Genomic DNA, 26,495 nt, shown 5'->3' on the forward strand with positions numbered 1-26,495 from the left:
ACGCCAACGAATACTCCTGCGGTAGTGGGCGATAGATGCCTTCTTTAGCTGTGAGAAAGTAGGTCTTACTGCAGAGTTTTGGGTGACGTGAAGTCACTGAATTTGGTATTCATGGATACCCAGGAGAATAGAATTGCAGAAATTGAGCCTCAAGTTTACATGTGCTCCAACCACCCAGCCCCGATCTTTGTCCAAAATGATGGGCATTAAGGGTTACAGAAATGTAAGTTGATAATAAACTGTTTTAATAGTCTGATTGATCTGTTCATTGCAATTCATGTTTGCTTGTCAAATACACGCAAGATTCTTGACATTTTTTGAGTAGTTCATCTGAATGTTAAACAGGGAAGGACAAGGAATTGGCATAATGTTTCCCATACTATTTTTTTTAGCCAAACACAATAATTTCTGTCCTAGATGGATATAATTGCAGTTTGTTCTCCAGCATCCAGGTTTTAATCGTCTCAGCACTGTGGGATGTTTTTACCCATGCATCCAAGCCCTACCATAAAACTGTGCAGTACTGGCATGGAAAACATCATGATGGCCAAAACTCCCCAGAGAGTGCACAGGGAAAACATGAAGAATAGGCTGCCTCCCATTTTTGCCTATGTTGTGAGCACAGGAGAACACTGCCTAAAACCACCATTGGGCTACACACACAGTAGCCTGAAACCATTGGGAATGGCAATGCTGATTGCCAAAAGCAACCCAGAACTGTGAGGAATTCATTTTCTTAATAACAAAAATGGATGCAGTACCGGTGCTCACCACTATCAGAAAGCCGGCGTTTTAAAACCACCAGACTTTTGTGTAAAACTGAACAAATGAACCGAAACCAGGCCAAGGAAAGACTTGCTAAGAGGTGGATACAATGTAAAACTATATTCTGAAATGACTTGAAGGAAGTAATTATTTAATGTATATATAAAAAATAGCTGCATGTAAGTTGGATTTGAATGTAGAAAACTGGGAACTAAAGTGACATTTAGCTGAATTCTGCCTGACAACTACCCCCGACAGGAGTTGAACTGGCTCAACAACTCTTCCCAGGCCTGGGTGCATCCTGCTGGCCCCACCAAAAGGAGATCACATGGCCCTGTTGATTGAAAGGGGAGTGGCAGCTGGGGACTGCAGGGAATTGAACAATGGGCCTTCTTTGGCTCAGGCAAAGGTTATATTGGAGGGGTCGTAAAATGGCTTCCTCTTGGGAGAAACTGGGAGGGGCAGTGCCTGTGAGAGCCAGCTGAGCTTGGGGGAAGTGGATAAACCAGATATTCCACCATGTGATGTGGGAAGCCACACCCCTTTTTGACCAGGGCATAATTAAAAAAAGATGGATAATTCATAGTACGGACTTGTCAAAATTATATAATTAATACCATTATTCTTGTGATTTTTCGGTGCACATTTTAAGAGGTGTTAGGACCCTGTGGTATGCTCCTGGGGATAGTAGCGGAAAAAAGGTTGTTACTCCAAATGTCTGCATGTTAAAAATCTGACGCTTTATCATCTGAAACCCATATCACTGGTGCACATTTGTGTAAAATCTGGAAAGGTTTAGAGGTCGTTATCTGGATGAAAAGGGGAGAATTCTGTCATCAGTGGACACAACATCGTACAAAGACAGGGATCGGATGGTTTGGTGCTACAGAAAATATGTTAACTGGACCTATAATATGAGAAAATGGTACATAGATAAATATGTATTTGGATCAGAAATAGATTTGTGTACAATTTGACAAGGGGAGGTTCCTCTGACCATACAACCCACAGCATCACTCTGACACTCCATTTCTTCCCCCCAATCAAGGGAGAGAGGAAAGCTTGGCCAATGATAAGTGAGAGTGGCAGGCTTAGCTAGGCCCAGGAACACACCCATTTTCAAAAACACATAAAAAGGGCCACTGAAACCCAGGTAGGAGATTCACTTTCCACTTTCTTGCGGGACGCTTTGCCGGGAGACTCCAGACTTCAAATCCATCAACCTCCAGAGACCAGAGATCCAGAGAGACCAGAGATCCAGAGAGACCAGAGATCCAGAGAGACCAGAACTGTGCAGTGCTGAGAGCAGAACCAGAGACCAGACCGCTGTTCAGAACCACCCGCCGGAAGTCCCGTCCAACCTGACTAGACCTTGACAGCTTATTTCAAAAATATAGTGTGAGTACTCACTGTGCAAAACCAATCTCTTAGTTTAAAATAATCTAATCCAAACTATTTTAGCCTATTAGAACTGCCTCCTAGAATCGTGTCATTCGGTCATCTTTAAAACTGAAAACTGTCATCTGTCATTCTGAGCTTTAAAATTTCAAATCCGAAAAACTACTTTCACAAAATCGTCCGTATCTCCGGAACCGTTTGTGCTAGGAACAAGATTTAACGTTCATCTTAAAGCTAAGAGTCTAGGCATTCCAACAAACCTAGAACCTTCTCCTTATAATGCCTCTGTAATTACGCTCAATGCGCGCGAGTAAATTTGCCGCAATTTGACATTTTGCACAATTTCAGCCACATGTAAAAATCAGCAGCTTCTTGCTTTCCTTTGCTAAAATTCATTTTAACCTGCTGGTTACACATAGATCATTGCTAAAGTGAGCCTGAACTAATATAAACTAGATATCACCCACCCTGAACCTCTAGAGGGAATTAAAAGCATTTTAAGCACATTTCTCACTTCATTGTCATCACATTCAAAGCATTTTGGGCATGTGTTTCAAACCTCTATCTGTTTTCCTCTAAGCTTGCTGGGGGGGAACTGCATTTTGTATTGCATTTTGTTGGGATTCTTGAAGACTGTGTGCTCTCCTTCCATTTCTTACATTGCATAGGGGGGGGAGTGAATTGTCAAGGAAAAGTGATTACATTGTCTTTTGTTGAAGCCATATCAAGTTATTTTCTGTACTGCAATTTATTCCTCATTGCTTTTCCCTTGAAACCATAAAAGTATTTTCGCTGCCTTATCCATCCTATACCAACTTCTCATTGACTGTAAAGAAGTGTACTAGTGTTAGGTTACCCATTGTTGATCCACATTATATTCATAAGTGTGATATCAATTATTAATTTCTTATAAAAGTGTGATATATATATATATTGTTTAATTTTTCAAATAAACCTTTTAAATTTGCAAAACAAGCCTACTTCTTGGCTCAGTGGGGTCAAGGGGGATTCTAAGAGAGGGGTGTTATGCAAGGGTTCATCATCCAGATTATAACTTGCCATAAAAATATATAAATAAGGGCTTCCCTTGGGCATCCCAGACAAGGCGCTGACGTAGTGGGATTGCTTGATTGGAGTTACTTACAGAGTGGGGGCTCGGAGCTGGGATATTCTGGGTTAGAGTTACCACTTGTGCAGATTAATACAGTGTGCCAACTGACCAGATACACATATCCGGTTAGATCACCACGCTGTTTTACACTGTGAAAGCACCCCTCAAAGGAACGCTCTAAGGAAACGGTCTGTTTTGCAAAATAAAATACTAACTGTTGTAAGTCAGGAGGGAGATCAATCTCCAGCATGACGACCGTGGTAGTTATGAAAATAGCGAGGGAGCACCTCTTACATAAGCTATTTGTGAGAGGTGAGAGGACTCATCAGGACCAGGCGGTCTGGTTGCAGGCAATCGAGCAACAGGTCACTGAAACAGGGTCAGATACATGGAGAGATCAGGGTCCCCTACATGTGGCCCTGAGCGAACTATATATGGCCCCTAAGGCAAAAGATGAGCACAATAAGATTGCCAGGATAGCGGCGTATTTGTATCTATATATGGAAGTCATGCAGGACAAATGTGCTGAAGGCCAAGATCTGGCAAATAGGCAACAGATTGCGTTAGAAAAGGCCCAATCTGACCTGGTCTCTTCTGAGCAGAGGCTGCTCAGGAGCCAGGAGTCAGAAAATGACAGCAGATAGTAAATCACTAAAATAAAGGAGGATATGGATACGCTGCAACAGGAAAAGGCTGACCAGGATACCAGATTTCTGGCCTTGCAGAAGGAGTACCAAGAAGGTTTGGACACCCTACTGCAGAGCCAGAAAAAGCTGGAGCAACAACTGGACTTCAACAGGGCATGCACAGAGCAGGTAGCCACCCTGCAAATTCGATTAGACACAGAGAAAGAGGAAAGCAATAAATTGATTCTGAAAGACCTGGATACCTAGGCAGAGTTTGATCAGGAGCGCCAGAAAGCTGGTGCCTTCCAAAGGCAAAGGGACGACCTGGTGGCACAGATGCAGGCTCTTAGTCAGGAAAGGGATACTTTAGGCCAGGAAGTCTGCCACTTAAAAAGGAAAATGGAAGAAAATCACCTGGCCCTCCAGGGACTGGGTGACCTCCAAAAAGAACACCAGAACTTGTTAGAGCACACCAGGAGGGTGGAGGATGCTCTGGCAAGAAAGGAGCAGGCCAATAGGGACACAGCTCAGGAGGTTACCCTCCTGCAGCAAAGACTGGCCCATTACTCCAGGACCAATCAGGAGGCACAGAGAGAGAATGAGGCTCTCTGCCAGCACAATGATAGGCTCCAGCAACAGGTAGCGATGCAGGAGAGACTGATAGAGTCTTAACTGAGGAACTGAAAGCGCAGGCTCTTGCATTGCAACAGGGAGCAGGGGCGGATAGAGATGAGGTTTGCAGGGAAAAAAAAAACTCCTGAGCATAACCTCAGGAGCCCTAGTGCCAGAGGCCTTCACCTCTACCAGTCCCTGGACTCTTCCACCCCCATGTTCCCTGGCGCACATGAGCATTGGGCCACAGGGATGGCAGATTACTATCCAGCTAAAAGTATGGGGCTCATAGGCCAGTACCACCCAGGAATGGAGGGGCAGGCATCCGGGTATGGCACCCACGCACAGTGCAATTTAATGGGGAACCCCAGGAGAGTAGGCCCACTAAGGGCATCCTGAAACCTCTGCCCAGTTAGGTCAGTGGGGGGGATACCCATCAAATCCTGGTAGCAAGGAGGGATCTGAAGACTCCTCTGAGCGTCACAGGACACAGGAGACCAGGTCCCCACATTCTGCCAGCCATTCCCAGGCTCGCAGAATCCGGGAAAACCTGGAAGATCAGTCGGGCACCTCTGGGAGCAGCGCTTCTGAGTCGGAGGATGAATGGACCAGGGTTACCCGAACCAAAAAGGCCAATAAGGCAAAAAGGGCCCTGCTTAAGGACCCATTGAAACAAATAAAGGCAATAAGGAGTGTCATCACGCCTTATCATAAGAACGCCAAGTATTCAGTTTGGGAACACTTGGAGCTCTATGAGCAAATGATGGAGACTTTCCATTTGAAGGACAGCCAAAGCTGTATTCAATATGTAAAGTGGACCTTCTCACCAGAATACTCCAGTTTCTTTGCGGGGCTGGAGGATCAAAACCATTCAAGGTGGACCACATACAGGGCGGCCATCTTGAAACATTTTTCTGTGCACAGAAATCCTCAAGAGGCTCGCAAGGCAGCCTACAATTTGCAATGTGGGGAGGATCAGGCCCCACAAGAATGTGTGCAGGAGTTAAAGTGTGCTTTTGCACAGACTACAAAAAGGGTGCGCACAGACAGCAAAGAGTTTGTTAATACTTTTTTCCATGCCTTGCCCAAATACATCATGACCCATCTAGTGAGAGATTTTCACGAGAAGAGGTCACTAGACTGGGTCATTGAACAGGCTACCCGGATCTTTGAGGTGCAATAGTCCATAGAAAATAAAAATAATGCGCAGAAAAACCCCAAAACCAACAGCACCCCTGCTGCTGCCAAGGTGGCAGAGGTAAAGGTTGCCCCCGTTTTAGATTTGGAGATGGGGGGGCCTAAAAACCTGCCTGCACCAAATAATTCACAGCCCAGGAGGCCCTCGGGCCAGTCACAGACAGGGAGTTCAGGAGGTAGTCCCACAAATGGGGTCCCTCGCTCCCCTGATTATGTAAGTCCCCGCTACAAGGGAAACCAACCCATCCTGGGTTATGTGTGGACTCCTCCAGCCCAAGGGGGGGATCCAGCCAAGCACCTGACCCAGGGAACTTCCCTCCTAACGTACCCCAGGAGGGCAGAAATTCACCAAATCCTGGGCAGAACTTTTTTCCCAGGTATACACCCAATTTCCAGCCTTAAAATCATCCATCCTTCTTTCCCCAATTCCCTGAGCCCAGACAACCTAATCCGGGAGAGGGGAGGCCAAGGGTGGAGGGGTACCAAAATCTTCCCAACCAGGGGTACTACCAGAGAAAGGATAGCTACCCTTCCCGGGATCAGCCCAGGGGAGAAAATAGAGCCCTGTTTCAGCCTGAGTGGGTTTCACAACTTGAGCCCCAGGTCCAAAATGTGGCACAGGATCTGGGTCACATACTGAGGGCTCAACAGAACCCTCAGATGAGCATGCCACCGCAGAATGCCCCAAACTCTGGGCCTGGTGCTCCAGAACAATGACGGGGCAGCGCCCCGATAACCCATCGGTTCCCAGGGAGGAGGCACAAGGGGAAGAGGGGTGTAAACAGCCCCTGGAAACCCAGGAACCGGAAACGAAATCTCCTGCCCCTGAAAGTCTGCCTCCAAAGGAGCAGAGGTGGGGTAGGAGAAACAAAGTACCCAAACAGGCCCAGTTTGTGGAGGAGGTACAGATCTTCCAATTTGAGGGAGAGGGATCCTCAGAGTATCCTGGGAAAAGGATCTTCTCCTTTAGAGATGGGGGAACTCCTCCCAAAGAAAAATGGGTCCCAAGGGATTCCAATCCAGACTGGGGAGATATGGAGATTGAGCTACCGCCGCCCATAATCTCATCCCAGAACCCACAATACCGAAATCCCCTGGTTCAAACCCATCCTGGTGACTGCCTCCAAAAAGGGGGGGGCAGCCCAGAACCAGAACCAGGGGAACCCACAATGGCTCTGATCTCCAGTTGCCAACTTTTTCTTTCAGATTCCCAAGGCTCTCCACAGAATTCTGCCCAAATCTCTTCTCTTGCAATGTCCAAAACCAGAAAATTGGCCCACCAGTTTTCCAAAAATGTGCATTATCTGTGCCCCCTTGAGGAGAAGGAGGGAAGATATTATGCCCCGGTACAATTACAGGGGCAGGGTACAATTTCAGCGCTGGTGGACACTGGATCTCAAGCTACCCTTCTGTCCAAAAGGGCCTTTGATGAACTAAATGCAGGAAGGGGGGAGAATTACCGTATTCCTCTCACCTCTCTTCCTGGACAACTCCAGAACTTTGACGGGAAGGAAATTCCCATCGAGGGGACGGCAGATTTGGACATTAAAATTGGGCGTCACAGGTTGAAACACCCGGTCATAGTAGTGACTCCAGAGGGCACCCCTTGTTTACTAGGGAACGACCTCCTGAGAAGGTCGTCAACCCTAATAGATTGTGTAAACAAGGTCCTCTGGACCCAGAGTAGCCGACCAATAAAATTAAATCAGAGTGTCAATCATGTTAGTTTAAACGGCACCTGCCACATGGTTGAACAAAAATCTGACGAAGTAGAATTTCACTTCCAGAACAACCAAATTCCAGACGTGACAGTAATAGCAGTAGGACAACACACTGGTGATGGGGGGTCCTCTCTGTTTCTGAAAATCAACCTTCCTTCCAGTCTAAGGTGGCATTCCACACTGGAAGGAAATACTCTGAAATTCTTTACCAATCCACAATAAGCCACTCCCACTCCTATAGTCCAGAAAGATGTGAAATCAGCTCAGAGCCTGGCTGATATTCAACAAATTGAAGAGCAGTTGTTCATCCCTGTTCAGTTAAATGATGGGAAGGACTCTGTTCTCGCTTGAGTGTGTGTGAACAACGGAAAGAGCTTCATCAGCGAAGCCATGTTCCGCCAACTCCCAAGAGATCCAGCTATTCCCACATTCAAACTGATAGACAAATGGGAAATGGACCTGGAAGCACCCATTTCCAAACATCTCCTGCCAAGCAGGTGTATGCTCAAAATCTCCATTGGCAACAAGAGAATAGTCCATAATTGTTGGGTCGTGCCAGATGTCACTGCCGCCTTTTACTTAGGCAGTGACATTCTCAATCGCTTCGCCATTAGTTTGGACCTAATAAACTTCAAAGCTTGGTCCCGATTAGTGGATAATCCCATGGGCTTTGGTGATCAAGAAAAAGCATTTAGGTCAGCTCAATTGCTACCTTATGCAGTTGAAATTCAGATTAAAGAGGAAGTCACCATCCCAGAAAGGACCCGACAATTCTCCCTGGAAGTGAAAGTTAAAAGAGGACAAAAATTGAAAAACCCTGATGTTTATATTCATCTAAATGCTTCTCTCCAACAGCAAGGGTTAGGGGTAAACCCAACACCATGAGTCAACATAGAACATGACACCATTCCAATAGAGGTGGATAACAGCGACTTAAAGAGTATTACTCTAGCCGCAGGCACCATCATTGGAATGGCGGTTGATGACCGACATTTCTCCATTGATTTAGGAAATGAACTGTTAGGACCAATCCCCAAGAACTGTTTTGACAGTGGCAGTGATGTCAATGCAACACCAGACAGGATTTTCACCCGGCATGGGGGAAATTCCTGGTGTACACTTCTTGCCCTTATGGTAAGGAAGATGTGACTTGTGATTTTCCAGGTCCATGAGGGCTGCCTTTCCCACCTGGAGCCTCCGGTTCAAATCAGCACTCTGACCAGGGACTTCTCCAACCAGCTGGAGGAGGCCGCTGAGATAGCCAAACCAGAAGTCTTTCCAGGCTTCAAGCAGATGGTGGAAGAGAGAGTCAACCTAGCTGATGCCTGTGTGACTCTGGAACAGAAGCAAAAGTTGAAACAAGTTTTCTTGGATTTCCAAGATCTCTTTGCGGTAGTCTCATATGACCGTGGTCGCACCGACACCCACACCACAACAATTCCCATGGACCCTGGAATGACTCCAGTGTTTGTGAAGCAATATCGTTTGCCTCTCGCATTCATGGAGGCTCTTACTGAAATAATTAAGAACCTTGAGTCCCGGGGAATAATCCGTCCAGTACACAGCACCTTCAATAATCCGGAGCTGGGAATATTGAAGCCAAACAGCCAGTGGAGACTCTGCGCCGACCTTAGGGAGCTCAACAAACGGGTCCATACTTCCCGATGGCCTCTGCCCTACATTGACCAAGGGCTGGCCCAGATTCAGGGGTCACAGATATTCACAGCAATAGACCTGACCAATGGATACTGGACCGTGCCTGTCAGTAGGGAGGACCAATACAAACTGGCTTTTATTTTTGGGGGCCAGCAGTACACATGGACCCGGACTCCCTTCGGATACCGCAACTCCGGCAATGAATTCAACATTTTCCCACATAAGGCCATGCCCGACCTGGGTGCGAGGGGTAACCTGGCTTGTGTAGATGATGTCCTCAACAAAAGTTCATCTGTGGAAGAGCACATAGTGGAGATCTGTTATGTTCTGACACAGTTGAGGGCCGTCAGAGCAAAACTTTCCTTTCAGAAAGCACAGTGGTGTAGAACCCGTGTTAATTTCTTAGGGTATGAGATTACTCCTCAGGGTCTCTGTCCCCAGGAAAAGAAGGTGGAAGCACTCCAAAAACTGAAAGACCCCACAACTCCGCGGGAACTAAGGAGCCTCCTTGGACTGACTAATTACAGCAGAAAGTTAATTGAAGGCTACGCAGAGATCACTACACCCCTGATTCATCTCTTGAACGGGGGGGTCAAGTGGGAATGGGGTCCAGAACAATCCGAGGCAGTAAGACAACTCAAAAGAAGCCTCTCACAAGCGCCTTGCCTAGCTTACCCTGTCAGAAACAAGGAGTTCTTCCTGGAGACAGGGTTCTCTAATACGTGCTTGACGGCAGTATTATACCAAAAGCAAGACAAGGTCAATAAAGTAATCTCCTATGCGAGCAAAACTTTATCCTCTGTGGAGGAAAAATTCAACGATTGTGAGAAGGCACTCCTGGCAACAGTGTGGGCATTGAAGAATTACCGCCCGTTTATCCAGGGAGAACACATCATAGTGGAGACTCCACACCAGCCTCTGCAATATCTCCAGAGTGACAGAATCCGGGCCGGAAATGTGAGTAATTCCCAAATTACTTCCTGGATTCTGTCAATGCAAGGCTTTCCTGTGGAGGTCAGATATGGCCAAAACAAGAAGAGTCCCCTCGCGCAAGGTCTGGCTGACTTGCATGATTGTGCCAGAGAAAACTGTCTCGAGGACGGAAGTCTAAAAATCAAGGACAACATGGAAGCATACCTTAATTCCCCACACAAAGTCTTTGAAGAAGACAAGTGTGAGGGAATGCCCACTGTCTATGTGGATGGATGCTCGTACCATGTTGACAACAACGGGGAGAAATAACTGGCGCCCGGCGTAGGGAATGCATGGGTGAACGAGTCCCCAGAACCCTCCGCTGGATACAAAATTGGTCCCCGAAGTAGTCAGGTGGCAGAATTAATGGCTGTGGATCAAGCCATCCTCACGGCTGGCCAACATCAACTCCACGAACTGGTCATAATCACAGATTCGGATTATGTATGGAAAGTGTTCGTGGAGCACCTGGTTAATTGGAAAACCAGAGGCATGTTATGTGCTAATAACAAACCCCTGAAACATGGGAAGTTAATCCAAAACATTGATGATCTGGTCACCTCGAATGGGATGACCATCTACTGGAAAAAAGATCAAGGGTCATTCCAAAGTAGAGGGACCAGACAAAACTGGAAATGACTTAGCTGATCAGCTGGCCAAAACCAGGGCCATCCAAGGGGATCTAATAGAAATAGAGTCCTGTTGGGGGAAATCCAGGTCTCTGCTATCACTAGGTCCCAGACAAATGCTCACAATGATCTTTCAACTGCACAATGGAGTAAGGAAACCCCTGATGCTGATTTGATTCCAGCTCAGAAGGGGGATCCAATAATTGGTAAGTTTTACCAACACATTGAGGACCCTGAGAACTTTCCCCTGACGGGTACCGATTACATTGGGAAGGAGGACCTAAGAGTGTTGATGAAATGTCCAAAAAGGTTCTGAATCCAAGACGGTTTGTTGGTAAGGAAATCCCAAGCTGGCCATGATCAGTGGGTGGTCCCGACCTCATTCCGAAGCCTGATGTTAAGTCACGCCCATGATGCGGCCACCGCTGGTCATAGGGGGTTTCACACAACACTGGAAATCTTAAGTGAGGTTGCATACTGGCCACACATAGGGCAGGACCTCGACCAATACTTGAAGGGGTGTCTTGTGTGTGCACAATTTCAGCCATCATCCCTCACACACCGTGCGCCTCTCCAAAAGAGGGGGATGACACTGCCATGGTCAGATTTGCAAATCGACTTTCTAGGCCCTGTAATTCGCTCGTCTAGAGGAAACAAGTGCATGTTGACCGTTACATGCTTGTTTACCAAGTGGGTGGAATGTCTCCCAGCCCCAAACTGCAAGGCAGAAACAGCAGCTGCCCTGATGATTAACCACATCTTTTCCCGTTTTGGTCTACCTCAAAGGATTGAGTCAGACAGAGGTAGTCATTTCACCAGCGAGGTAATGACAAAGATGTGGGAGATACTGGGGGTCAAAAGGAAGTTACATATTGCTTACCGGCCAGCTTCTTCTGGACCAGTGGAGAGATACAACCGAACCATTGTGAGCATCTTAAAAAAGTTTGTGGCAGATTCTGGGCCAAGTTGGGATATCCGACTACCTCTGGTCCTAATGGCCATCAGTTCTACCCCTTCATCTGCAACTAAAATGTCACCATTTGAGTTGATGACCGTATGCAAGATGGTGCTTCCTCAGCATTTGCTCTACAGGACCCAAGAGCAGACACTGATAAATGCCTCCACAACCCATGAGTATGTGGAGAATTTAGGGAAACACCTTCAGCATGCTTTTGCCTATGCTCAGCAGAATCTAGAAAGATCAGCTGATAGCATGAAAACCCACTACGACCTGAAGACCACAAGGAAGGAGTATACTGTGGGGGACCGGGTCTATCTATACAATTTCCAAAGGAACCAGGCCAAACAGCCAACATTTTTGCCTACATGGAAGGGACCGTTTGAAATTTAGACAAGATCTCCCCTGTAGCGTATAAGATTCGCATCCCCAAAGGTAGTCTGGCGGAAGGGGAAGACAAGTGGGTACATATAAATCAGCTAAAGTGTTGCCATCCCAGGCACACGCTGCAGCAACTGGAGGAGTCCTCTGCAATACCACTGTGCAAAACCAATCTCTTAGTTTAAAATAATCTAATCCAAACTATTTTAGCCTATTAGAACTGCCTCCTAGAATCGTGTCATTCTGTCATCTTTAAAACTGAAAACTGTCATCTGTCATTCTGAGCTTTAAAATTTCAAATCCGAAAAACTACTTTCACAAAATCATCCGTATCTCCGGAACCGTTTGTGCTAGGAACGAGATTCTAGGCTTTCCACCGAACCTAAAACCGACTCCTTATAGTGCCTCCGTAATTATGCTCGACGCGCGAGTACATTTGCTGTGTTTTGACATTTTGCACAATTTCAGCCACGTGTAAAAATCAGCAGCTTCTTGCTTTCCTTTGCTAAAATTCGTTTTAACCTGCTGGTTACACATAGAGCATTGCTAAAGTGAGCCTGAACTAATATAAACTAGATATCACCCACCCTGAACCTCTAGAGGGAATTAAAAGCATTTTTAGCACATTTCTCACTTCATTGTCATAACATTCAAAGCATTTTGGGCCTGTGTTTCAAACCTCTACCTGTTTTCCTCTAAGCTTGCTGGGGGGGAACTGCATTTCGTATTGCATTTTGTTGGGATTCTTGAAGACTGTGTGCTCTCCTTCCATTTCTTACATTGCATAGGGGGGGAGTGAATTGTCAAGGAAAAGTGATTACATTGTCTTTTGTTGAAGCCATATCAAGTTATTTTCTGTACTGCAATTTATTCCTCATTGCTTTTCCCTTGAAACCATAAAAGTATTTTTGCTGCCTTATCCATCCTATACCAACTCCTCATTGACTCAAAAGAAGTGTACTAGTGTTAGGTTACCCATTGTTGATCCACATTATATTCATAAGTGTGATATCAATTATTAATTTCTTATAAAAGTGTGATATATATATATATTGTTTAATTTTTCAAATAAACCTTTTAAGTTTGCAAAACAAGCCTACTTCTTGGCTCAGTGGGGTCAAGGGGGATTCTAAGAGAGGGGTGTTATACAAGGGTTCATCATACAGATTATAACTTGCCATAAAAATATATAAATAAGGGCTTCCCTTGGGCATCCTAGACAAGGCGCTGACTTCGTGGGAACGCTTGATTGGAGTCACTTACAGCACATAGTAGAATGTGAGCAGTTGTGTCCACAGAGCTTTTTAACCGCACATATATTTGTGTGTCATCCACATAAGAATAATATTGTAGATCAAATTGAGAAAAGAGAGGGGACAAACATGATCCCTGAGGGACTCCATATTCCACTGGCAACAGGCCAGACGAAAAAGAACCCAATATGACCAGCTGATTATGATGCGTCAAAAAGGAAAACTATCCCAGAGCCTCCTCAAATACAAAGACAACTGTGGAGAGTCTGGAAAGGAGGATTTTAAAGTCCACGGTATCAAAGGCTGCTCATAAGTCCAACATAACAAGCACGCCAATGTCACCCTCATTGGCAGCACTCAAGATGTCATCCCAGATTGTGATGTCCCATGTCAGGTCTAAACTTTGATTGGTATACGTCCAGAATGTCAAACTCTTCTACAAAACTCTGGAGCTGTATTGTCACTATCTTCTTCAGAATTTTTGCAGGCCAAAGAAATCCGGCAATCGGACGATAGTTTGATAAAATCTTATGGTCCAGAGATGTTTTTTAGGAGTGGCGTAAGATATAAAAAAAATGTAAGGCTGGTGGAACACATCGTTGAATCAAAGACACATTAACCAGTAAGTGGACAACCTCATTTAGGGCTGATTTGTGCCTTTTACCAACTATGGTGGAATGGGATCATAAATAATATATGTAGGTGTGAGCTACAAAGGCAAAAGTAGGAGCCAAAATGTTTACACTCAGTTGAGTTTCAACATTAGTAGTACCGTCCTGGCACTGTGAACTCTGAGAGTCAATATTTATACAATTCTGATATATTTTTCTGAAAAATAGACATTAAATTCATTAGCCAATTGAAGCGTTGGAGAGAGACTCTGAGTGACCCAGGATGGAGAGACAAAGTTCCCAATAGTTTAGAACAGTTTTAGACTTGCTTTCAGTGATTTGTTTCTGTATATAGGTAGACTTTGCAAGAAGTATGTCTTCCTTGTAAGCTTTTCAAGCAGATTTGGCGGCTAGACAATGTGTAAAGTCTCTAGTTTTGATCTATATCTTTACTTTATTTTGATAGTTCATTTTGGATCAGTCTACCATGTATTATATCTTTTTTTACCATTTTGGGATATTTTTTTATTTTTTTTTTTTGTTTTTTGGTTTGACAAAGTTAAACCTTTAACATTCCCTTAACAATCCCTCCTCAAAGAGGTGGAGGCCCCCCTAAAAATAGGGTCGAATTCCAAAATCTCTAAATGATCGTCCCTAGGCCGGAGGCACTAGTTATTTGGGTGGCATCCACCTCAGATTCCCCCTCCTCCCGCTCCAGATTCAAGGATTCAACAAATTTCAGAGCATCCAAGGTGCGGCCCACTTTCTCAGCTGTGATGAGCCTTTCCCAATACTCTTCTTCATTCTCCTCCGTGATCAGACTCGTATAATTTCCCATATACATCAACCGAATCAGTTTAAGGTTCGGGCAAGTCAACATCACATGCCTTATAGTTTCCAATTGGGCCTTCTTTCTGCAAAATCTACAGTGTGCTAGTGATTTGTCAATTTGCCTTCTTTTGGGATATTGAATAGGGCAATAACAACACAGTTCTTTTGTAGAACGGCCCTAACAGTCTGATAATGTCTTTTTTTTAAACTCTTTTTTATTGATGGTCAAAACAGATTCAACTTCTTGCACATTGCATAACACAGTACATATATTACTCATATCATTAAATACACGTTACATCAATTATATTTAAATCACACAGCAGTTTCCTCATCTGAGGCCATTTCGCATAGGTACATCCTGAATGGGGCCCATATGTCCTTTGGGCGGTTGCTTGGTATCACAGTCAGTGTGTATTGTTCCTCACATTCATTTACGTAAGTCAAATCACGGAGAAAGTGTTCAATCCTGGGTGGAGACAGGTTTGTCCAACATTTCAATATACATCTTTTGGCTACTACAGAGGAGACATTGAACAGTCTCCTGGTCTTTTCAGCTTGTTTGCCTATGTCTCCGAATAGGTATTTTTGCGGAGAAAGGGTCGCTGGGATCTGTGTGATCTCTTCCAATATTTCCGCTACAGCTTTCCAAAATGTGATAATTAGGGGGCACTGCCAATACATATGATATGACCCTGCCTGGGCTGCCTTACACTTAGGGCATTCCCCCGAGTGACCCATTGAGAATTTAGTCATCTTAGCTGGGGTGTAATGGAGCCAATTTAGGATCTTGAACTGAACCAGACAAAGGCATGCGTTCAGTGACACCGACTTTGTGAGCATGCAATATTTGGTTAATTTTTTCTCTGGAATGTTTGTATTTAGGTCTTCTTCCCATTTGGTTTTGGTGTTATTTATTGTGGGGATATGTGTTTGTACTAATGAATATAGTTTGGAGACTCCCAGTCCTGTACCTGACGTGGCCACCTGTATGCATGGATGCGAGGGTGGTTCATCTGGAAAAAAGTGGCCAGTGCGTTTTAAATGCCGATTTCATACTGTGGTACTCAATTGTTTTAAGTGGTCCCCATCCTATCGCCCCTCCAAATTCCTCCCTGGTCACAAATTTCCCATTCGGGAACATGTCACGCATTCGGAATTCCCTGTTCGGGTCCCAGTGTCTTTGAATTGTTTTATCAAGCGTGGGCGGTATACCGGGGTATTTCCACAGTGGGACATCTGGGTCATATGGGGTTTCAATTTTCAGTTTTTTGTACAATATTATCCATGCACGTACCATGGTCCCCACTGGGTCATAGGAACAGGAATCTTTGTATTGAAGATTAAACATAATGGAGCGGAGGTCTACGGGAGATGCTGCAAACTTCTCAAGCCATTTATGGGGTGAGCGGTCCTCTAGGTCGTACCAGTGTTTTACAAATTGCGCTTGCGCCACCAGATAGTATAATTCAAAATCTGGTGCTGCAAGTCCGCTCATACTATAAGGTTCAGTGAGTTTTTCCCATTTCATTCTAGGGGTCTTGCCGTCCCACACAAATGTCACTGCCATTGCTCTTATTTTTTCAAAGAAGGTGCTCCCCTGCCATATTGGTATGTTCACAAACAAGTAGAGCAATTTGGGGAGAACCACCATCTTAAGGATAGCGACTCGGCCATTTAGGGATATAGGCATCTTAGCCCATGTCTGAAACTTTACGTTGAGTGTTTGTATAATTTGTTCATAGTTATCCATATTCAGTGTCTGCCTGTCTCAGGATATCATTATACCTAAGTACCGTATGTGTCCGCTGACCATTTTAGGTTCTCCGTTATCGTTGGATTTATGGTGTGTGGCGTCAGTGGAAACATTTCCGATTTTTCGCTATTTATTTTGTATCCTGAGTAGTCGGCAAATTTATATATGTCTTGCATTATTGGTGCTAGGTTGGTGTCAGGGTCCCGGACATACAATAAAGTATCATCTGCATATAGCGAGATCGACTGGGGTGGACCTGACATTCGTATTCCCCTATCTCCATGTTTTAGTCTGACCATTATGGCCATAGGTTAGATAGTTAATGCAAATAATATTGGTGAGAATGGGCAGCCCTGTCTGGTACCCCTACCCAGCGTGAATAGATCAGAGATCGTATTGTTCATGAGAACTCTTGCCCCCGTTTTTGTATACAGTAATTTAACATATTTGATGAAATTGGGGCCTATTCCAAATCTTCTGAGTACCTCGAGGAGATATACCCAGGACACTGAGTCAAATGCCTTCTCGGCGTCAAGGGATATCGCCACAGCCTGCGCTTCTGGATTTATCTGCGCCATTATTGCGAACAGCCTGCGCAGGTTAAAAGCTGTGGATCTTGTGGGGATGAATCCATTCTGATCCGGATGGATCAGGGTCGGCATGTTTGGTAGTAGCCTGTTCGCCAGGACCTTGGCGAACACCTTGGCATCCACGTTTATGAGTGACAGTGGCCTATTCGATGACATGTTCTGCGGAGAGCGGCGGGGTTTTGGCAATACTGTTATTATTGCTTCGCGCATAGACTCCGGGAGTACCCCTAACTCTAGTGCCACTTCCCACACTTTCAACATAACTGGGACTAGTTATTTTCCAAATTCTTTATATAATTCCACCCCGAACCCATCGGACCCCGGGGCCTTCCCCAAACTCAGTGCTTTTATAGCTTCTGTGATTTCCTCTTCAGTAATCGGGCTTTCTAGGGCCATTTTAGTTTCTAATGGGAGTATCAGGAATTCCAGGTTAACTAAGTATGTTTGTATATCTGGTATTGTTTTCTTATCGTTATTTAAATATAGTCTTTTGTAGAACTTCAAGAACTCATGTTTTATGGCTTGATCCCCTGTTACAACCACACCATCCCTATCTTGAATGCTTGTGATTGGAGTATGATGGCAATCAGCTCTTATGAGGTTGGCCAGGGCCCTTCCTGCCTTGTTCCCTTCCCTGTATCTGCGCACTCTGGTTGGAGCTGCCATGTATTGTACTTCTCTCGTGGCCAGCCTATAGAAATCTTTGAGGAGTTGGTTTATCTCTGATAGGGTGTCTGTACATCGGGTTTCACTATCAGACTTTTCCAAGTTTCGGAGTTGTGTCTCTGTCTCGGCTAGTTCACATTTTACTGACCTCAGTAGTCCCATAGTTTTGGAGATAAGTGCCCCCCTCACCCAGGCCTTGAACGTCTCCCAGATTGTTGAGTATCTATCCACTGTCCCTACATTATTATTAAAGAATTCTTCCATTCTATATGTAGTGATTCGGTCACATTAGGATCTGTAAGTATATTTGCAGGCATTCTCCATTTCTTTTGTGGTTTTGGGGCATTCCTAAATATTAACTTAAGGGATATCGGGGAGTGATCCGACAGTGTCCGAGGATGTATCTCAAAGTCCTCAAGTCCGCTCAGATCATCCTCAGACAGCAGCCAATAATCGATTTGCAATTCTGAGTCGTGTTCCCTCAAATAATATGTATATTTTCTTGTGCATGGGTGCATCACCCTCCATGTGTCTCTCAATGTCAATTGTGGCATGATCTGGTCCAGCGCAAGGGATGCCTTGGTGCGTGCTCTTCTTACTTTAGAGGATCTGTCTAATTCTAAGTCTAGGACCAGGTTGAAGTCCCCATCCCATATTATGCTAGAGGTGTCCAGTGTTGCCAGTAGTTCCAGTACGCTGAGGTAAAAGTCTGGGTCATCTACGTTTGGACCGTAGGTGTTAACTAGTACAACTGATTTTTCTGCCATCTCCCCCCACACCACTACATATCTACCCTGGGGGTCAATTTTGTGTCCTTTGGTCTGGAATCCCAGCGATGGATGCAGGAGCGTTATGGCTCCTCGGGCTTGAGTAGAGTATTCTGAGTGGTATCTATGCATGCCCCAGGAGGCAAGTATATTTGCATTGTTAGGCCCTTGTGTATGTGTTTCTTGTAGCATAACTATCTGTGGGGAGTGTCTGTTCACATATGCTCCAACCTTTCTGGTCTTTGAGGGATTGTTCAGGCCTCTAACATTCCATGATAGGAGTTTAATCCTCAACCCGTTACCCCTGTTGGCATTGCTCATCATTATATCTATTCACCGTTGTGTTCTGGTGAAAGTACTGATTGGTATGCATAGCGCAATTAAAAACATAATTGAACAAACTTTTGAAACTTTTGAACTGTTCGACAAACAAATCTCCATTTCCCCATCCTTCCCGCCCACCACCCCCATCATCTGCCCCAACTTGATAATTGCAGCTTACAAACTGTTGGAGCTCTCCTGGGGTTGCATTGTTAACGCCACATGGCGGTCTGCCCAGGCTCACATCCCGGCTTCCATGTTCACATGTGGTACACCCGCGCATGTATGTTTAATTCAATTCCATCGTTGTAGAGAGTATTTGTGCCGTTCCTTCAGGTACCTGGATCGTGTCAGTCTGCCACAGGGGGAGGTTTGCCGTTTTGATCCAGCCCACGTCCTTCCGGGAGTAGGGGTATATGAGCTTCCACATAGGCCATGCCCGCTGCCGGAGTTTCAAAAAAGTGCGCTCTTCCCCCATGCTGAATTCTCATTTTGGCTGGGAATATCAATGCATATTGGATCTGCCGTGCCCTTAGCAGCCTCTTCACTGGTTCATAGGATCGTCGGTTTGCCTGGACTCCTGCTGCAAAGTCTGGGTATATATGTATGCGGTTCTCCTTGTAGTGCAGCGCACTGTGTTCCCGAGCCTTTCTGAGTATCGCATCTCTGTCTCTGTAATTGAGGAGGCATGCTATGATCGTCCAGGGTGGTGCTCTTGGTTTTGGCATTTTGGCAAGTGTGCGGTGTGCTCTTTCCATGAGGAAATGTTCAGAGAAGGCCTCGGGTCCAAAAAGTGTCTTCAGGAGGGATTCAACTTGTTGTTCCATTGCTTCTTTAACAAGTTTTTCAGAAACCCTGACAATCCTTATATTGTTTCTCCTAGAACGAGATTCGAGGTCCTCACGTTTGGTTTGTATTTTCATAAAATCATTTTTTAGTTGTATTATATCAGGTGTTGTCCGACTCTGTATCGGGAATTTTCATTCCAGTGCCTCTCTCCTCGATCATTTCAGTCCTCCACCCCGTCCGCTGCAGGAGAAATGCAGTGTGCAGTTCCACCGGACTGGTCTTCTTCGCCTCCAATGGGTTGTGACCGGGCCTCAGCGATTCATCGTGCTAGGCCTCCAGCTCTCTATGATCAGCCGGCAAGAATGTCAGCGGCTCACTCCTGGTTTCGTGCGGTACTGGGACTCAGCTCGCGCCTCCCCCCCCTACCACTCGAAGTTCTCCTTGCCGTAGTTTCTTTCCGCTTTTGCGTTTTTGCCCAGGATTTCTTCTGTGTACTGTAAGGTTCGTTGGATGCACATTCTGCTCCTTTTAATTGTCCGCGGGGTGCCCGGAATCAGGATATTTTAAGGACGGATGTTAGTCGGGACGGAGCACCGCACCTAGGTGGCCATTTTCGTTGTGAGCAACAGCGCCCCTTAACAGTCTGATCATGTCTGATAAAGTCTGATAAAGTTCTTTACAGTTAGGATCAGGATGTGCTTATTTAAGGTCATTCAATAAATGTTCACTAGCAATACGATCAAGCTTGTTTATCCAATGGTTGTGGTTTAAATGACAAGCTCCTAACAGATGAAATAGCTAGTGTCATGGAGAAAGTATCCAAAAAATGGTCTGACCATGACCCCCGGGATGGTTTCAAGATTGGAGAGGTGTACCCCTGTGAAGAAAACTAGGTCCAAACAGTGACCTCCAGAGTGCGTACCAGATTTGGATAATACCTCAAAATCATATGATTGTAATGTATACAGTCAGGGTTGTCAAGGCTATTGCACCAGCTATTAAAGTCACCATGAATAACCAAATTTGTGTTGGCAATATGTATCAGCAGCTGGAAGATCTCTTATGTTAGATTAAGTAGGAGACATTGTACTGCGGTGTATTATAAGGAATGAAATACCTTGTTCATTTATTTGGGCACATGACTATTTGGTGACTTGCACTATCCTTATAAAGTATTGCAGGGGTCATTTATTCCTTCTCTTCCATTAAACTGAGACTGTTATTTCTTTAAACGTGTCTAAATCGTTAGCAGTATTAGGACTTGTTTTAACTGATCTGATGCACCAGATATTTATTATGTGTTTACTAAAACTATTGACAGTAAAATAAAGGAAAACAAGATTAAAATCCCTGAGTTTGAGTTGTCACGATTGGGATTAATTAAAGACCATCTAAGCAATTGCTACAGGAAATAACATGGTAGAGACATACAACATATAAAACATGGACATGCAGTAATGAAGGACTCTTCTCTTAAACTTACTTGGGCCAGGTGCTTACACCACATGTGTTCACATTATTTGGACCCTTTCTTGTCTAGCAGCTAGTTCTCCATGGGAAGGACTCAGAACATCAAGATCAGAGTTAGATATATTTGGAGATAAAATAGTTTAACACCAAACACCGTACCCACTGCACTGTGTAAGAATGCCTTGATGTACTATGTTTATTTTATTTCATGGTTTACCTGTTGTTCTGTGACTTTCCCAAGATTACATTTTTTTATCTGTGATTATCTTATTTTACCATATTGCTTCATGTCATATTCCTCATGCTTCAAAGCAGTGTAATGATCCGAGTTATTATTGCAGATAATATAGATGCTCTACAGCCAGGGATAGCCTGCAACTGGTGATAATGGCCTGTACCCAATTAAACGTCCTGTGAGTGCAAAAATATGTTAGGTTGTGATATAACACATTGCAGCCCACCTACCTAGGCTTCAAAACCATTATCACATTGGCCCCTTCTCTGACAGATACAGGTCGCAAATTATGGTTATCACCTTCAGAATGACATATCTGGCAGGGGAGCAAACTGATCAAGACTTGCCAAGAAATGTTTCTGTACTGAAACACAGCATTCCATGCACTTCTCATCCCCATGCACCCACACATCTCCACAATGGCTTTTGTTGACACCTCACTAGATACTTCAATGGAGGCATCTATCTGAGGGGGTTTAAAAAGTAGAAAGAATATCCAGAGGGTTGTTACAGTCGCCCCAACCCTCTCTCCTTATCTCACCAGCAGGGTATGAAAAGAGGAGGACTGTCGCACCACATGGTATCAAAAGTAAAGATAAATCATTCAGAAGCAAGATCAGATGTGACAGACATAATAGAACTACACAGAAGCAGGTGTTGTTACTGTTCTTTATGCCACCTCCAGACCTACTTTTCCCAAAACATCACCAACATTTGAATTCTTTAATGGTACTCTATTTACCTTAGAGCATGATGGGATGTACTGTCCTTGTCAGGTTTCAAAGCTGTACTTGTAAGTCGCATGTAGATATCCAAGACAATCGCAGTCTGAGTACCATGGCCTCATGTACCATTAAAGGTTTGCCATCTTCTTTCATACATCTCAGAATAAGAGGGGCGGGCTATCCCTTTGCCATCTATGTGAGCATCTCACCAGGCTAACAGTGAAAACCTCAATTAGATATTTTCAAAAATGCAAGCTATTATGTGTGTCCCCAGGACAGTTGGCCCAAAAGGCAGGATTTACAGCACATTTTTAAAGTAGGCAACTAACCTTGTCTGATTAGCTATGAAGGCGACATCTTTGGTTGTTAGTACTTTCTTATGATTTAAGGGAGAACGTATGATGTACCATTAGCATGAGACTACTGACTGTCTATTCTAAAATCCAGTGGTGGGATCCTGCATCTAGACATTCTTCTTATGAACTAAGTGTGTATGCCATTGATGTGGCCATATGTGATCATCACCTGCTGACATGACATTTCTAGAATCAGCGCTTGTCAAGTCCAGATTTGATCAGGGTGACTGCCATCTCCCGAATCTGTTCTGAAAACCAGTTTATCTGGAAAGAACTCGGGGAAAGTTAAATGTGGCAACCAACAATGATAGAGTGGCGACTTACATGTCTCAATTTATGTAACACATTGATTAGGGACTGAGAGCTTTAACTTTCAAATAATTTGTCAAATATTTGAGGGGCATGTCTGTTCCAAGTACTCTAAAGAGCTGGTAAATTTACCCATTATGCCATAACAGCAAAACCCTTATTGGTAGCTTGGCTTTTTAGAGAGAATGCAGGAATGGGGCCCACTTCACTGGTCTTAGCAGTACAATCGAGGATAGCAGCATCTATTGCATAGCCTTCTGTGTTTCATCAACAGGCATCAAGAAGGTTACACAGCTGATGCATGGAAAATTGACAGAACTTGTAGTTGGTATGGCCAGTGACCTGCCACTGATAACCACTATAAGTATGCATAACTTTGCTACACGTTCTGTGGCACTGACTCTTACCACACAGTGGGCCTCATAACACGGTAGGCGGTAAGGGTTTACCGGTACCTGTATTTTACCGGTACTGGTAAATCCTTTACCGCCTTACTACGAGGTCCCTTTGCGGGTTGGGAAATGTACGCCTGCTTTTTGCAGGTGTTAAAAACCAACCCGCAAAAGGGACCAGTGGAGCTAATTACAGTACCACAATTTGCTGTACCGTATTTAGCGCCTTCCCCATTCCCATAGAGCCCTATGGGGCAAAAATGGGAATGGGGAAGGGCAATGGTGGAAGGGGGAATTACCGCCCCGCCAACCTTGGAATGGGGCGGTAATTCCCCTTTCCACCAAGGCGGTGCCGGTATTTTACCGGCATGAACCATGGAGCTAATAGCGCCATGGTTCACCGCCTTCCGTGTAATGAGGCCCAGTGTGTGTTCTCCAGCATTACATCCTGTGACATTTCTTCTGAGTTTTTTCTTTTTCTTGGCTGAATGAGATATTCTCCTGCATTCGTCAGCCTTGATGGCTGTCCTCTAGGAAATGTCCTCATCACATCTTCTACAAAACAGAATTCAGCAGGCTCTAGGACACTCAACACACATTCCTGACATTGTCACTCCCAAAGGAGCAATGCAATTCAGAGATAATTTCAGAAACAACAGGAGAATTGCACATTAGTTAGTAATGCAAACACCAAAATGCTGATCCCAGGACGGAAGACCCAATTGTGAGGCACTGTCTGCATAGTTTAGTTGTTGTCTGCCCAACCCTAGCTTCTTTGTCCTTGATGTTGGGAGTAAGAACCATGTATGCATATGGAGGCTATACAAAATGTACTGTGGAAAGTGTGCCATCCCTAAACCACACGTAAGGTGAAAACCACATCAGTTTATCTTGCTATTGATTAAAATTATATCTGGCCTTGTTTTTATGACCATCTCAGGACCAGCTCCGAATCGATCAATACATCCACACTGGGCTTGCAACCTGAAAATCAAAGTAGCCATTATTAGTTGTGGCTTCACATGAAACGGGGCTCACCTAAATGTCTTATTAAATTGACTGTACCCCTTGTAAAACTCCTTAAGACACAGTTACCATAGTATTGTACACAGAATAGTGGTTATGACATGTTCAACACTTCCACAGAGACTTGGTATTTTATCTGAAGACCATAGACATCAATTGTATCCACCAAGTCCAACTAAATATGGATGATACGAAATGTGTCATACATGACTTTGTATCATCTTTTTGGACGAGTCAATGTGTTACCCCACTCCTCGTTTAGTATGTGACACCCGAGATAACCTGCTGTAGATTGATCTCCACTACCAACATTTAAGGAAAAGGCAGCTGTATGGACCCAGTTTGACTATATCAAGAAAACTGCATAGTATCTAAATTAGGGTCTGTCGAAAAATCCTGACAACTGGAAAATATCTATTAATAAGATATGATATGGCATTTATAATGTGCCTATAGACAAGTGTTTCAAGGCGAAGAGAACATATGTACCACACTGATTCCACACTGATTCTTGTGACGAATGCATATTACCAAATTGCTAACTCAAGAAAAACACACGTAATTTTCACATATAATTTATAGAATAAATGTGAACTACCAGACTGCACCCCACATTGATCACTTTTTGATTTAACATTGACAGGGTAACTCAAGGTACAGCTTGTGAGAATGTGATACTCTTCATTTGCTTGCACAAACATATCCACATAGATGCATTGAAAACAGTGTTTCATTCCTTTTGGAGTAAAATCCCCCTCGTCATCTCATAACTCTGTCTTGCATATCTTGCAGCTCTCCAGTAAGTGGTTGAAGCCTTGTTATGGCATTGCAGCACATACAACCTAAATTCAGGCCAGTTCAACCTTTACTAATAGCGGGTCTAATGACAAGCAAATGCACTGCAGATTTTAATATTAATTTACAATAAGTCTCAAAACAAGTGATACGTTTTTGTTATGTACTGGGGAAAGCTGCTATTCCTTAATTAAAGTATGTTATTCGAACGACAACAATATATTGCATACATCTTATACAGAATATATCCCAATGAAAATATAGCGAGCACTGGTCAAATAATTTGATAAAGTAGAGCGTCTGTTGGAAATTACCCTTACACATATTTAAGTGAAGCATCTTCCTTCTTGAAGCCCAGCAGGACAATTTGACATCTCAATGTTTGAATGGATATCATTACAGATGTCACTCCTGTTGGTAGAATTCATAGAGGGATTCATTGCTCTAAAGCTGAACCTGTTGTCATAGCTATGCATGTTAAAATCGATCTTGTATCACGGATGTCATTTCACCAAAATGCCAGGTTTAGGAGAAGTGCCGTCCCATGACCCTTGTCCTCTGATGACATCACAGGTCGTGATGTCATTCGACCACTCGCCCAAGTGACATCACGGAAGGAATGGCACACAACCTTTCACCCCTTGACAAAACAGGAAGTGGCATCACATAGCCTTGTTCCTCAGTACACAAAGAAACATATAGTTACAATTACAATATCACTGTAATACTATGTACATTTCATACACGAATGATCACCATATATAGCGTTAATATCTTTAATAACACATCCCAACATCAGTCACACAAGAACTCCACATAAGAGTTTTATGTGGCACTATTTTACTCCCGATTTTATGAAGTTAGGGTAAAATGTTTTTTTATGGAGTAAAAAAGTATTTCCTTTCTCGCACGCAAACCTTCCATAATTAATAATTTGGCAATTATATAATGCTATGAAACCTCAGGTATCTCGGGGTGTGTGGTGCTCATTTATCGACCTCGAAAGGATGAACGGCTAAGTTTTGCCCTGCCGGGATTGGAACCTGCAAGCTCTGCACGAGTGTCAAAGCGAGCGCTCTACTCGCTGTGCCACTTTACCGGCTAATGGCCTCAGGGACACTACTTTCTACCATATGGAGCATTGCCTCAGTCCCTCTGCTGACCCGAGAGCCGCGTAAACAGCACAAGTGCGCTGAAGTACTCTGTACTACGACATGACCAGTCGCCACTTAAGTGTCAACTAAACCTGGTTCCACACAAGCTAAGGATGGGCTCCCCTTTGCATGTGACACGTTGCTAGATGTAACGTGCAACGCCCTCTGTGAAAAATGAAAAATGGAACGCCTAGAGCAGGGATAAGCATTACAACTCATGAGACCTATGCCTCATAGTGAAGAATGGAAACCAAGCACTCGATTTTGTCTAATCCTGGCTTCCCCACTTGACCCTGTGTGCCGGGTGAGCCTCTATAATTCTCCTTAGACCGCTGTGACTGAGGTCATGTATCTGTCACCCATGCAGTACTTTCAATTAGGCTGGACGTCGTGTTGACATTTCATTAAATCATGACATTTGTC

Source organism: Ambystoma mexicanum, chromosome 7q (genome assembly GCF_040938575.1).
Source record: "Ambystoma mexicanum isolate Mex_15411 chromosome 7q, UKY_AmexF1_1, whole genome shotgun sequence".
NCBI classification, from domain to species: domain Eukaryota; kingdom Metazoa; phylum Chordata; class Amphibia; order Caudata; family Ambystomatidae; genus Ambystoma; species Ambystoma mexicanum.